This window comes from Etheostoma cragini, chromosome 2, assembly GCF_013103735.1.
Source record: "Etheostoma cragini isolate CJK2018 chromosome 2, CSU_Ecrag_1.0, whole genome shotgun sequence".
Lineage (NCBI taxonomy): Eukaryota > Metazoa > Chordata > Actinopteri > Perciformes > Percidae > Etheostoma > Etheostoma cragini.
The window spans coordinates 6,263,995-6,276,563 of record NC_048408.1 but is presented as its reverse complement, the minus strand read 5'-3'; the positions used below and the strand labels follow the sequence as shown (position 1 = coordinate 6,276,563).

Sequence of the window (12,569 nt, the reverse complement as noted above, 5' to 3'; positions counted from 1 at the left end):
GTAACAGATTAGATTGCCAGATTATCGAAGCCTGGACTATACACTTGAGGTCAAAATGCCCCAAAAGCACGGAAAAATTGGCAAATAAATCAGAAAAAAATGAAAAAAACATTGGAAAATAACAAAAAAATTCAATTTTGACCAGGAAGGGCAAGTTCATGGTTAAGGGGAAGATAACACAAGTGTCAAGCAATGACACAGCATTCCCAGATCTCATGAATTAACTCGGTGAGTACAATCTTTTACCCGTGGAAGGGGCCAAAATGACAAAAATAAAAGCTGGTGTTGTAGCCCTTGAGATCTGTCTTGTCTCAATCAAGACCACAACTGCCCTTTCGATTTTTTATCAAGGCATTTCTCATGATACACATAAGGCAATAAAAGAGGTTTATGAAGAAGAATCTCAATTTCTTTTCTGTGTGTTTCTAATGGGAGAAACTTTAGAAGCAACAGAGAAAATTTTAGATTGATTGGAGGAGTGTCTATGGTTAGCATTTTCCACCTTTTATCCTCTCATGCTGTGTTGGACTCACACTGATCTTGTTCTTGACTCGCTCTGCCTTGGTCTTGTTCTTGGTCTTCACTCGGTCTCACCCTGCCTTGTTCTTGGTCTTGACTCGGTCTTGCTCTGCCTTGGTCTTTTTCTTGGTCTTGACTTGGTCTCGCCCTGCCTTGATCTTAGTCTTGAATCGGTCTAGCCCAGCCTTGGTCTTGCTCTTGGTCTTGACTCGGTCTTGCCCTGCCTTGTTTTTAGTCTTGACTCGGTCTAGCCCAGCCTTGGTCTTGTTCTTGGTCTTGACTCGGTCTTGCCCTGCCTTGTTCTTAGTCTTGACTCGGTCTAGCCCAGCCTTGGTCTTGTTCTTGGTATTGGTCTTGTCTCTGTCTCAAAACCACAAATTCTTGGTCCTGTTTCCATCTCGATACTCTCTGGTCTTAGTGATGACTTGCTCTTGGTTTAGGTGGTCTTGACTACAACACTGAAGACCCATGCTATGAAATGACATGAAGTATTTTGTGCAAAAAGGAAATGCAAACATGTTCATAACTATAGTATATTTCATGTACGGCACACAAACACACTACATCCCAACAGCAGTGCAGTTGCTTTAATACTGAGCTTGTGGTCAGGCATTTGGTATGAGGGGCCTAAACACTGTTCATATGCAGCACTCGCCTCCGCTCCTCTGCCTCCGTCCTTGTGGACAAAGAAACCGAACAAACAATAGAACATGCATTGATCACCAAGGACGAGTTTCTATCACTCTCTCTCCCTCGGCCTCTCCCTCTCCCTCCGTCTGTCTCTGTGTTTTTCCTTTCATGGCTGTTTTTCCTGCTGTCTCCCGAGACCTTCTCGGTCAACGAGAGAAAACACAAACTGAACATTAAAACGCCCCGCGGCCCTTTAAACACTTGTCATTTGTCCTTTGTACAAATCATGGCGAGAGTTGCTATAGAGACTGCTTTTTTCTGTTTTCTTTTCACCGATTCTTGTTTCATCAACTTTGCTTGTGAGACAGAGAAAAAAGGAGAGGAAAACAGAGAGAGAGAGAAAAAACTGTCAATTATGAGTGCCGGGGAATTATAAAAAACGAGCCGTTTAAAAATCCAATTTGCCACGGGGGTGTAAAATAAGAGATGAGTGAAGGACAGTCAGTGTACTGTGGAGCTCTGGGGACATATTGACCAACATACAGCTTTTTCTTCTCTGAAAGAAGACAGATGAAAGGAATGAGAGTTAACTTGGATGTGCAGTCCACAGTTTAATCATGACAGATTTGCTAATGATATTTTACTAGAGTTGTTTTTTTAATTATGTAAGTCACATGTAAGTATCTTTCCTGTGTCATGTTTCTGCATCTTTTGTCATTGTTTAAGGTTGTGTGCTGTGTGTGAATACCTGTGTGAGTGTGTGTTCATTAGACTCACTGTACCTGCGTCCAGCCATGGGCGTTTAATCCAGTGAGCAGGCAGGGGCATTATCACACACTAGCATCACTAATCCCCATGGAATGAAACACCGACACTTTGATCTGCCAAGGAGCACTGCTGTAGTATTTGGAGGCAAGGCGGTGCATCACGTACAAACCATAATTAACAATCTATAGCTGGACTGAAGCCAGGCAGAGCGGGGAAGGTGCAAGGAGGGCGGAAGAAGAGAGAAAAGGAGAGAAGAAGGAGAGAAAGACACTGGTGGTATAGAGCCAGAGGCAACATGGTGCAGCTTGAAAGGATGTGGTGTGTGTGTTTGTGTGTGTGGGTGTGTGTGTGTGTGTGTGTGTGTGTGTGTGTGTCTGTGTCTGTGTCCTGTAAAAATCCTATACCTTACAGGATCATTTCCAGTTCATCAGAAGTTACATTTTAAATTGTGGGTGTCATTTTTGATGCATAATGATACTTTTCTCACCAAGGTAACTGCTGAGAACCAGGAACACAGTCACATCAAACTGCAACAATCAGACTGAAAACAGGCAGTAACAGATTAGATAGCCAGACCATCGAAGCCTGGTGGATACACTTAAGGTCAACATGACATTAATATTTAGAAGTTAATAAACCAATATCTGGTTTTTTGAACATAAACACCTAATTCAGGATTCCCTAAATTGGGTTGGTAAAATATTGTGACAGAATAATGTAATGAGCTGCAAAGTGTGTGAAAGAGAGATTGTCTATGGAGGATGAGGTCATTGGTGGAATGTAACATAAGTACATCTACTCAAGAAGGCTCACTTAAGTCCATTTTTGAAGTATTTCTATTACATGCTACTTCTACTTTATAACAGTTTAGAAGCCAATATTTTACTCTTTACTCCACACTTATTTCATAACAATATCTTCTTTGCAAATTCTTATTATTAACACAAAATATCAATCTAAAATATAAAGTACAAGACTGCCGTCATTGACCAATCAGAATCAAGTAGTCAACCAAGCCGTTGAAACCAATTATGATTATCATGTAGATTAAGCTGCCCGGCAGTATATAAGGTATCTAAAATAAGCCCAACATTTAGCAGCTGCTTTATCAGTAATGCCTACGCATAAATGCATCACTAATATTAATGTATAGGCTAAATTATAGGCTACTATTAGTTAAAATGGGCCATTCCGTAATGAGTACTTTTGGGACTTTAAGTATTTTTGACACTTTTACTAAGGTAAGAATTTAACATTCATGATTTCTACACTTGCTATTGCTACTACTGCTACTACAATTTAAATTGCTACTTTTACTTAAAGGGATATTTTACCATTGGAAAGATTAATATATGTTTAAATTGGGTCACTTATGTAGTAGAAATTTAAAAAATGTTTGCTCAAAGAGTCCACTCCCAAGCCATGCCTACGGTTTACAGACATAGACAGACATTGAGGCCTTCAACTCAAATCTAGTGTGTTTCTGTGTCATTTCAACCATGAATACGAAACAACATTCCTCCATGGTGTTACACATTTAAAATATATAAAAACAACATTATATAAAAACGACATATGAAACAGGCTAAATTTAGTGCACACACATTATAGGCTTTGTTAAGCTAACAAAATGGTAGCATTAGCAATGGTGGGCTGTAACAGGCATTTAACAGTCACAAACTCCACCAGCCGTTAGAAGCAGTTGGATAAAAGTGCCCCATTTCCATTTGCCACCAGTCTGTCTCCATGGTAACACAGCCTACCTCCATGAGTCTTACCCAACAAAGCAGCATCTGCTCGGAAGGCTAGCAGGCCTGGTAGCTAGATAGCGGTGTCTGGTACACTGTTGTTCAGCCATGTATCCATAAAGACAAAAACACAGCAGTCTCTGAGCTTGCGTTGGGAGTTTTGCTAAAGTTGGATGTAGTAGTTTGTTGTCTAACTATCAGACACTTGCAAGCAGGATGGTTCAGACAGGTGGCTGTCTAGCGTTAGCGTTTCACCTAGCTGAAGCTCATGCCCTTGTTCGGTGTTTCTTTAGCGCACACGGCCGTTAATGTTCCCTTACCCGGCTAGCGGCATCGGGCGACACCGCAGGCTGAGGTGCTGGTTGCCGTAGCAGGCGGAGCTTGCGTAGTCTGCTGAGTATTCCGTCTGTAATAAAGTTTCCTACATATTCTCCACTCTGTACCTGTCTATCTCGGAGGGACACATGTACAGTAGTTTGAATGCACATAATTGTTGTAAAATTTTGCAGCTGAAAAGCGTTAGCTCACTGTAGCTTAGCTCCAAGATGGCTGACATTTGACTTGCTTCGGCTCGCTTTGGCTTGCTTTGAGTCCAGCGGGACCCATGAATGAGCGGGTAGAAAACATGCAGAACTAACTGGCTTATAGTTCAATACCTCTGGGCAAATATGGCTCCGATGAGCCTCCTTAAATGATGATTTTTGCAACATCAGAGGGTTTTTACACACACACGATACAGAGAACTCTCTCTCGGGGGGACATGAGGGAGGGAAGCATGGTCATTTGAAAATACTTCCGGGTTTCGACTGAAACAAAGCTTAATGCTAATCGGTGAAGTATCCCTTTAAAGTGTCCATATTCTGGGATTACTTTGTGTCTTTGGTGCTTCCACATGCATACAAATTTGGAAAAAAAACTATCCATGCTGTTTTGAGTGAGGTTTCTGAATGTCCTCTGCCTTCAGTCACCGGGTGAGCTGTTCAAAATCTGCACGGCTTTCTACGTCACTACCCGAGACGAGGTGGCTAACCGTAGCATGCTAGAGCTAGCATGCTAGCTTGTTCTCAATGGCAACACACTGCTACAACACCCACTAGTTGACCATAATCTCCAAAAGAACTACTTCCTGTCACTGTTCTGCGGTTATTCCACAAGTGGCCCTCGCTTAGAAGAGGTCTCCCAGCTAATCGTGCCTTCTACTGACCAAAGTTGGAGAAAGAGTTATCTGGCTGATGATATCATTACCTGGTGTAACCGGTGGGTTAAATATGGTCATGTGAGACATGGAAATAAAGGTAAGAGCTGACTTTCCCATTCTGCTGCTGTCGCTGCCCGGTGTCCTGTGTGGTCCGGACGAGTGTTCGGTGTGGTGTGCGGGTTCGCTGGATGGTACAGCCAAACCAAGTCACAGCGCCACTGCTGTTTTGCCTAGACTAGATTGTTTACTTACTTACTCACGTGTCCCAACTTGTTGAGATTACTCGTACTGGAAGTTGTTTTATTGTTAATGATTGTGTTTACTTATATGGAGGGAAGTTTGTCCTGGGCTTTGTGACTTTTAATCAGGCCAGAGTGTTTTTAGAAACAGTGTTTGCTTAAGTTAGTGCTTAATAGGTGGTGACATATAACTAGCTTATTTTATTGCATGGTTTTAATGTTTTTATACCTGCATGTGGTGTTTGTCTTATCCTTGTTATATGATCCACCTATGACAACTGTTGCAACCAGTTTGAATAGTTTCTTACAATTCCTAAACACTTAACTATAACGAATATCATTCCTCCTGTGCTTTGGATATTTGGTTGTTCTGTTTCTGTATTGCATTAGTTTTGTGCTAACTGATCTTTTACAGTTATGTTTAAGTGAATGTTTTTTTTTTGAGGTTGTAATGAATACATTTTTTGTAGCTTCAAACAACCGCATCTCTGATCTTTTATGTGGGCTTGCCTTTGTGGTGGGAGTCCCTGGGATTGGTAACAACTGAAATCATATTTAAAACTCTTTGGATGAAACTCCCAAGGTGTTGTTGTCAGTTGTTAAATTGCTAAAGTTTGACTAAGCCCTCCATTGGGCCTGGTTACACTAGCTACTGCGCATGTGCGACTCCCAACAAAGATAGTAAAGAAGTGAGATGTGCCTGAGTACTTGTTCCCCTCCTTGTTGATGGAGCTTAAATATATAAAAATACTGTAATAATGTACAAATCTGTGGACTCATTGATCAATGCTGGACTCACTCTGAGACACACACATGCTGTAACAACAGTGTTGTTGTCTTAGTAACAACCTGCCGGGAGCCCAAATAACACAGCATGGTAAAGGAAGTACTGGACAACAAAATGAAGCCGGATGTAAAAATCAGACCCTCCAACACCGACACATAGTCACACACACACACGCACACACACGCACACACACACACACACGCACACGCACACGCACACGCACACGCACACGCACACGCACACACACACACACACACACACACACACAAAGCTAGATTCCTCATGCTACCTACACACATTCTGGTGAGAAAATTATATCACCGCGTGCCAGTGTTCATCCTAGCGTGTGTGTGTGTGTGTGTGCATCTGTGTTGCACAGACTATAACACATACACCTCGTGTAAGAGGATAAAACACCAAAAACCAAAGACTTTCATCAAAGCAAGTGAGAGAGGATGTCAGAGATTTTTTCTAAAGATGAAAGCCAGGGATATTCTCTCATTTCAGCTCATCTTCCCCCTCTCTCTCTTTCAAAATCCTTATAATATCATCCATGTCTCTACCACAAAGAGAGAGCGAGGAAAGAGCGAAGGAAAGAGAGAGAGAGAGTGTGAGAGAAGGGGGGGGGGTAAAAGTTATTTACGTCCCACGCTGTGTTATGTGGTCTGTCACTTCTTATTTTCTCCCAGGGCTGTCCAACTGGAAGACTTCAGTCAACTCTCTCCAAGCCTGTATTTGCTGAGGTAATTACAAAGTGACAGCTTCAAATCCTCTGACAAACACACACACACACACACACACACAGCCAAATAGGGGTAAATACGGTAATATGGCTCTGTAGCCTTTCAGATTCTCAGTTAAGTTAAACCTGAGACATGCATCTCTTGTTTCATTCAATCAACAGCTTACATGACTGCATACTGTACATGTAGATGATCTTTCTCCAGTGCACTCAGCCGAATCCCAAAAGGTCTTCAATAATGATTAATAATCCCAATAATTATATGAGATGGGGAGGGAATTGAGTCGATGAAGCCATCTTTGTTGGCTATCTGCATTCCCCATAAAACATGTGTAAGATGCAAACACACACACCCACTCACACATACACGTCTACCTCCCATATTCACTTAGAGGTGATTGTAAGAACATCTTTGATCTTTTTTTCTTCCCTTTCTTCTTCAAGGAGATGCATTGCCTGTACACATAATCCATGACAGACATAATGTGATTTGGTAGTATCTCTAAATGGCAGGGAAAAGCAGCTGACAGAAATTAATAAGTTATCGCAGCAATGATGGGAACTGGAAGAGGAGGGGTCGGGAGGAGATGGTGGAGGCGGTGGGCTAACCTGGCAGCCAAACACACAGATCATCAAATTATCTTTTGAGGCGTATCGTCATGGTAAAAGTCGCATGCAACCTGCCCTATCTGCGGCTGCACACAGCGCTGGTCTGTCGTCTCCAGTTTGGATCATTACTCCAAAAAATGAGCTAGAAGTCACATGCTCTATGTGGGGACCCTTTTGCCTTTTTTGTCAGTTCAGGCCAGATCTGCACAAGGAGGGCTTCAGATCAGCTCTTTGAACTCACCAGGAGGCCTCATGATTAAAGTTGCAATGCTGCCCATAGGCTCTGAGACAGGAGTTACTGCTATGCAAACATGCGCATGGATACATAGGTACATGTTTTAAAAGACACTTTCAGCTTTTGCTTCTTTTGGTGACCCTTTGCAAACTGTCTTGATTGAGCTGATCTGGGTCTGTGCTATTACAGAAACCTCCTATCTTAAGTCTGCAGTTGACATAGAAAGTATCTAAGATAGGATTTTACCCAATAACTTAAGAAATCCTATCTTATCCCTATCCCCTGCAAGGAAATCCCTAAATACTCAATACAACATTGATTATCAACTTTTATGTCCTTTTTATTTCTCTTATCCTGGAATGTATCTGTTGTGTAGCCAGACACAGTGATGTGGGAGATAAGTCTGGTAGTGTGAGACTAGGGTTAAAACACCAGTCCCCTTAAGAAGTATTTCCATAACATAAAGACATATTTCCAAGTTGAAAGTCTTGGGTTTTGAACTTCTTCCAGCCACACAAACTCAGCTTGAAGGCCCTGTGTTCTGGCTCCCTATGTGGCTTTTTGCAATCTTATACTCACAAGTCACAAGTAGTACGGCCAGTAACGGTCGCTGCCACACATCGCCGGTCAATGTGGGGCTTATAGTAATAAATACGTGAAATACTTAAGATTTACAAACACTTTCGTAACAGGCTGTCCAGTTAGCAACAGAGAGCGGAAGTAGTCAGTACAACTTCCAGCATCACATGTTTCAGAAGGATACATGGATGAATTTGGATGTGCCCTTATCTGTCTGACTGGGCATTACCATTGTTATTCTAGACGTAGTTCTCCTTGAAATTTGTAATATTAATATCAGTGTTGTAGCACTCAAGATCAGTCTTGGTCTCGAGACCGGTCTAGCCACTTTTTGAAGGTCTTGATCTTGTCTCGGAATCAACCACATTTTTTTGTCTCGGATAAAGAGGATTTTATTTCAAGACCACAACTGCAGTGATATCACCGAACTACATGTGCATTATCTGATGTACGTGTTAACATCAATACTGTGATTGGATGTAAAATGTCCTGCTTCAAATGCAACCAATAACATGACTCATTTATAATTTGTACTTGTTCACCCCTGTGAAGAAGAATCTTAATTTGTTTTCTGTGGGTGTTTGTTACATGGGAATGTGGATATTTCAGATCCGTTTGAAGAGTGCCTATGTTTAGCATTTTCCACATGTTATCATGTCTTGCAGTGTGGGACTCACCCTGGTCTGGACTTGGTCTAAGTTTAGGTTGTCTGGACTACAACAAGTTTTACAATGTATAGGACAGTGAAACCATATTCAACGTCTACGTGAACAAGGTTGTCTGTGTGCAGTCACAAAGTTATCCATGCTCCCACTAGAAGAAATCAACTTCCCCATGTCACTGCCTCATCATTATTGACACTGGGTGTAGATGATAAGCAGAGAATGGCTTTCAAGCCTGAGACTATTAGACGGTAGACGATGTCACTCCTTTGCTGACCATCCCGATGGATACAGTCCCGTCAGCCTATGATCATGTGTTTCCACCCACCCCTACATTGCTCTCCCTTTTTTTTTGCATAGGCCTTCGTTGTTTCCAGGCAACAGTGATAAACAGCTGCGCTATGATAGGAAACATATTACGTAAATGTACCACAAATCCGAACAACAGTAAACAAGTGTGAAAACAGAGCAGCGTGGTTACAGCATGTGTGGGCACATTTACATGCACAAACGTGCACGTGCATGTAGGTAAGCTGCTGTGTGTGTTCCTGCATCTGGATTTGATTTGCGGTCTGATATGTATAGAAGAATGTGTCTTTGATCCACATCCGACTGCACATAAATAATATCAGACCGCAAAAAAAACTATGACATTATCTCATTTAGTGAAGAAAAATATGTTCATGGAGCATTGCGCAAATGTTACTTCACTAATAAAGAGCCACAAGGAAGGGAAAGGATTTTTAATGTGGCAGAATTGTTCATGTCCAGTGAGGAGAAGGGTGGCTTTATGGGTTGCAGTTGGCTTAGATATGTCTGTGAGAGCCAGACAGACAGACGGAGAGACAGACAGACATACAGACGGACGGAGAGACAGACAGACAGATGGAGAGACAGACACACAGACAGAGGGGTCAGGGATTGAAAACAGAAAGAGAGAGTGTGAGGGACGGAGGTATGTCATGCTTGCCAAACAACTCAGCATGACTCTGATTTATTTAGCAACTGCTAGATGGTGGTATGAGTACAAGAGGCCACCTACACCAGTGTCTGACCTCCGACCTGCTCCATCTTCAGAAATGACCTCAGCTGTCCTTCGCTAAATCTACCCACAGACAGGAGAGATGAGCTGTTATTGGGGAGAACACACACAGGCAAACATACCAACAACCACACACATGCTTGTATTTAGGCCGCGGAAACACACGTGTGTGTGTGTGTGTGTGTGTGTGTGCGCGTGCGTGCGTGTGTGTGTGTGTGTGTGTGTGTTTGTGTGTGCGCGCATGTACCCAAACACCCACATGTATATGCCAGTGGTGGCCGAAGGATCCAAAGTACTAGTACCACACTGTAAATAATGTTCTGTTACAAGTAAAAGTCCTGTGTTGAAAATGTAAGTAAGTATGACCAGGAAAATGAACTTAGTAGTATTAAAAGTAAAAATCCTCCCATTTTAGAAACTGGAAACAATCCAAACTGTTCTGTTAATCAGAATGAGTGTTTAATCCTCGAATTGTTACAGCTGGACTTGTAGGCCGTTATATTGTTAGGTAGTTTAATGTATAACAAAACATATTATAAACTATACATGATTTTTGGGACTACGGGCGGAAATGAGCAATTTGCTACAATTTGGCACAAGACCCCCGTTTTTTGTTCACTGTCCCCCATTTTAATTTGTAAAGTAACTAGTAACCAAAGCTGTCTGATGAATGTGGTGGAGGAAAATGTATTATATTTTTTCTCTGAGAAGTAGTGGAGTAGAAGTAGAAAGTGGTATAAAAAGACTGACAGTACCTCACATTTGTACTGAATCGTAGCACTTGACTAAATATACTTTGTTACATCCTACAGCACATGGACATCGTCAAGTAAAATGGAGAAAGATGAGGTAGAGAAGAGGAGCTATCAGTGAGCCAATTTTGACGTTTACAATGTTTTTATGGTTTTAACCCACCGATGAACTGTGTTTCTACTACTAAGTATTTCTCTGTAAAATGAAATAGTCATGTATACATAAACAAAAGTTTGGAATGAAACATTCATTATTGTCATTATGTATTAGTTTAACACTTTGAAACTTAATCAGGACTGTGTAGATGTGTTGATAAATTCTGACTGGTGCACAGAAGCATGTGACCTCACTGTTTTACAAATGAGCCCCGCCTACTTCAACTCAGTGAGAAAAGGAAAGACAAAAACAGAAATACAAAAAATCGATTGCTCGTAGTAAAAAGCTGATTGAGAAAATTCCGATTTTTCAGGGCTTTTGACGGATAAATTCACCCAAATTACAAAAAACATACAAAAGTATTGCTTTTATAAACACAAATAGACCGTTGTGGCTTTATTTGGACAAGTTTTGAGACATCTGTCACTGAGATTCCGATATCCAAACTACTTCACACTTGGCGGGCGTGTTGCTGTGTATACTCAGTGCAGCGTCAGATTTGGTGCATTTTGTAAAGGTAACCCGTTAAATATGAATCACATAAGAAAAAAACTGAGTGACCGCACAATAAAGGTTGGGGAAAAAAACAAAGTGACTGCTGTGTCAGCTGTGGGGGCGGGGCTTCAGGGCTTCACTGCTCTCAGTCAAGCATGTCGACCACCAGCGATCAATAACCTCTTTGGATAGAAATACCTCTGCTACTGTAAGTGTAGTCTCGCTTTGCCAGACCCTCCTCCACAGCCCTGTGGCGGACCCAGAGCATGCTGGGAAACCGGTCTCTCAGCTGATTGGTTCAGAATCGACTCACCATGATGACGGTTTGTATAAACTTTCTAATGTGTTTGAATCGGAGGGATTTTAAATGCTCATTCAGTACAGAACACATGTTGTGTGGCTGACGTTTAGAAGTCAGAGAGACTAACGCTAAATCTGTTCAGATCACGGATCATATACAGTCTGTTAATCAAAATCAGCAACAGATCACAGGTAGAGCATTTTGAGAGCTACTCTGTCATAATTAAAACAACTGTGTACAAGCTGATATATGGGTCTGATAACATTTTATGAAATCAGAATCGGACGATAGGGGTTATGTCACTTCCTGTTCAGTCTTCTGGTAGCTGTGCCAAGAGAAATCTCAATCATTCCCAATCAATAGAGACGGAGAGGGTAGTATATGTTAGGAAATAACGTAGGCACAGGCTAATTACTGCTAACTAACATGCTAGTTAACATTAGTAAATCAACCTAAACAGCTGATGTAAGTCCAAACTGTCTGCGAGCTTCTCCGGACAATACACAAGAGGAGCAGGTAGTCCTCAGAAATCCACGGGAGGTTAGACTGACAACACAAAGTGGAACGTCCAGGAGATAGACTACTGTAGGTGTGTTTCGGCGCGTGTGTTTCTGATGGAATCATGATGGATATGCTAACTTTAAAACCAAACTCTCCTTCAGTGCCGTTAACAAGCACGAGCAGATATCGTACAGGAACGTCGTCGCTCTGCCATTGCAGCTCAAATTGTGTAAGTTTGCCAACTAACTTATAACACTAATAACATTACCGCCATCAAATTACCTCAACTAATTAAATCCACACTTCATAACCACGGTGGCTCTGCCAAAGCAAGCGACTTATTTTAATTACGCCTGTTTGGAAATATTACCTCCGCTGAGGATTATCCAGAGCAACAGGAACATGGTCTCTGATAGAGACAAGTTGCAGGTTGCTTTTTAAAATGTCAATTTACAATGCGTGCATCTCAAACTAAATCATACTCATCTCCTTCTAATGAGGCGGAGGCTGAAATCTCAAAGTTGTCTGAGACATCTGGAAACCTGGACCAAAGCGCTGCGTGGCTAGAGACCGCTAGAGGTGAGTGAGAAAATGTATGTAAAAAT

General features: G+C 41.8%; 1 long non-coding RNA gene across 1 annotated transcript; it reads left to right on the top strand.

Moving 5' to 3' along the window:
- Positions 1-312: 312 nt before the first annotated feature.
- LOC117955075 lies at positions 313-8,722 on the top strand. Its single transcript, XR_004658951.1, has 3 exons — positions 313-386; positions 3,620-3,629; positions 8,607-8,722. It is a non-coding gene; the product is annotated as an uncharacterized LOC117955075 (long non-coding RNA).
- Positions 8,723-12,569: the final 3,847 nt, after the last annotated feature.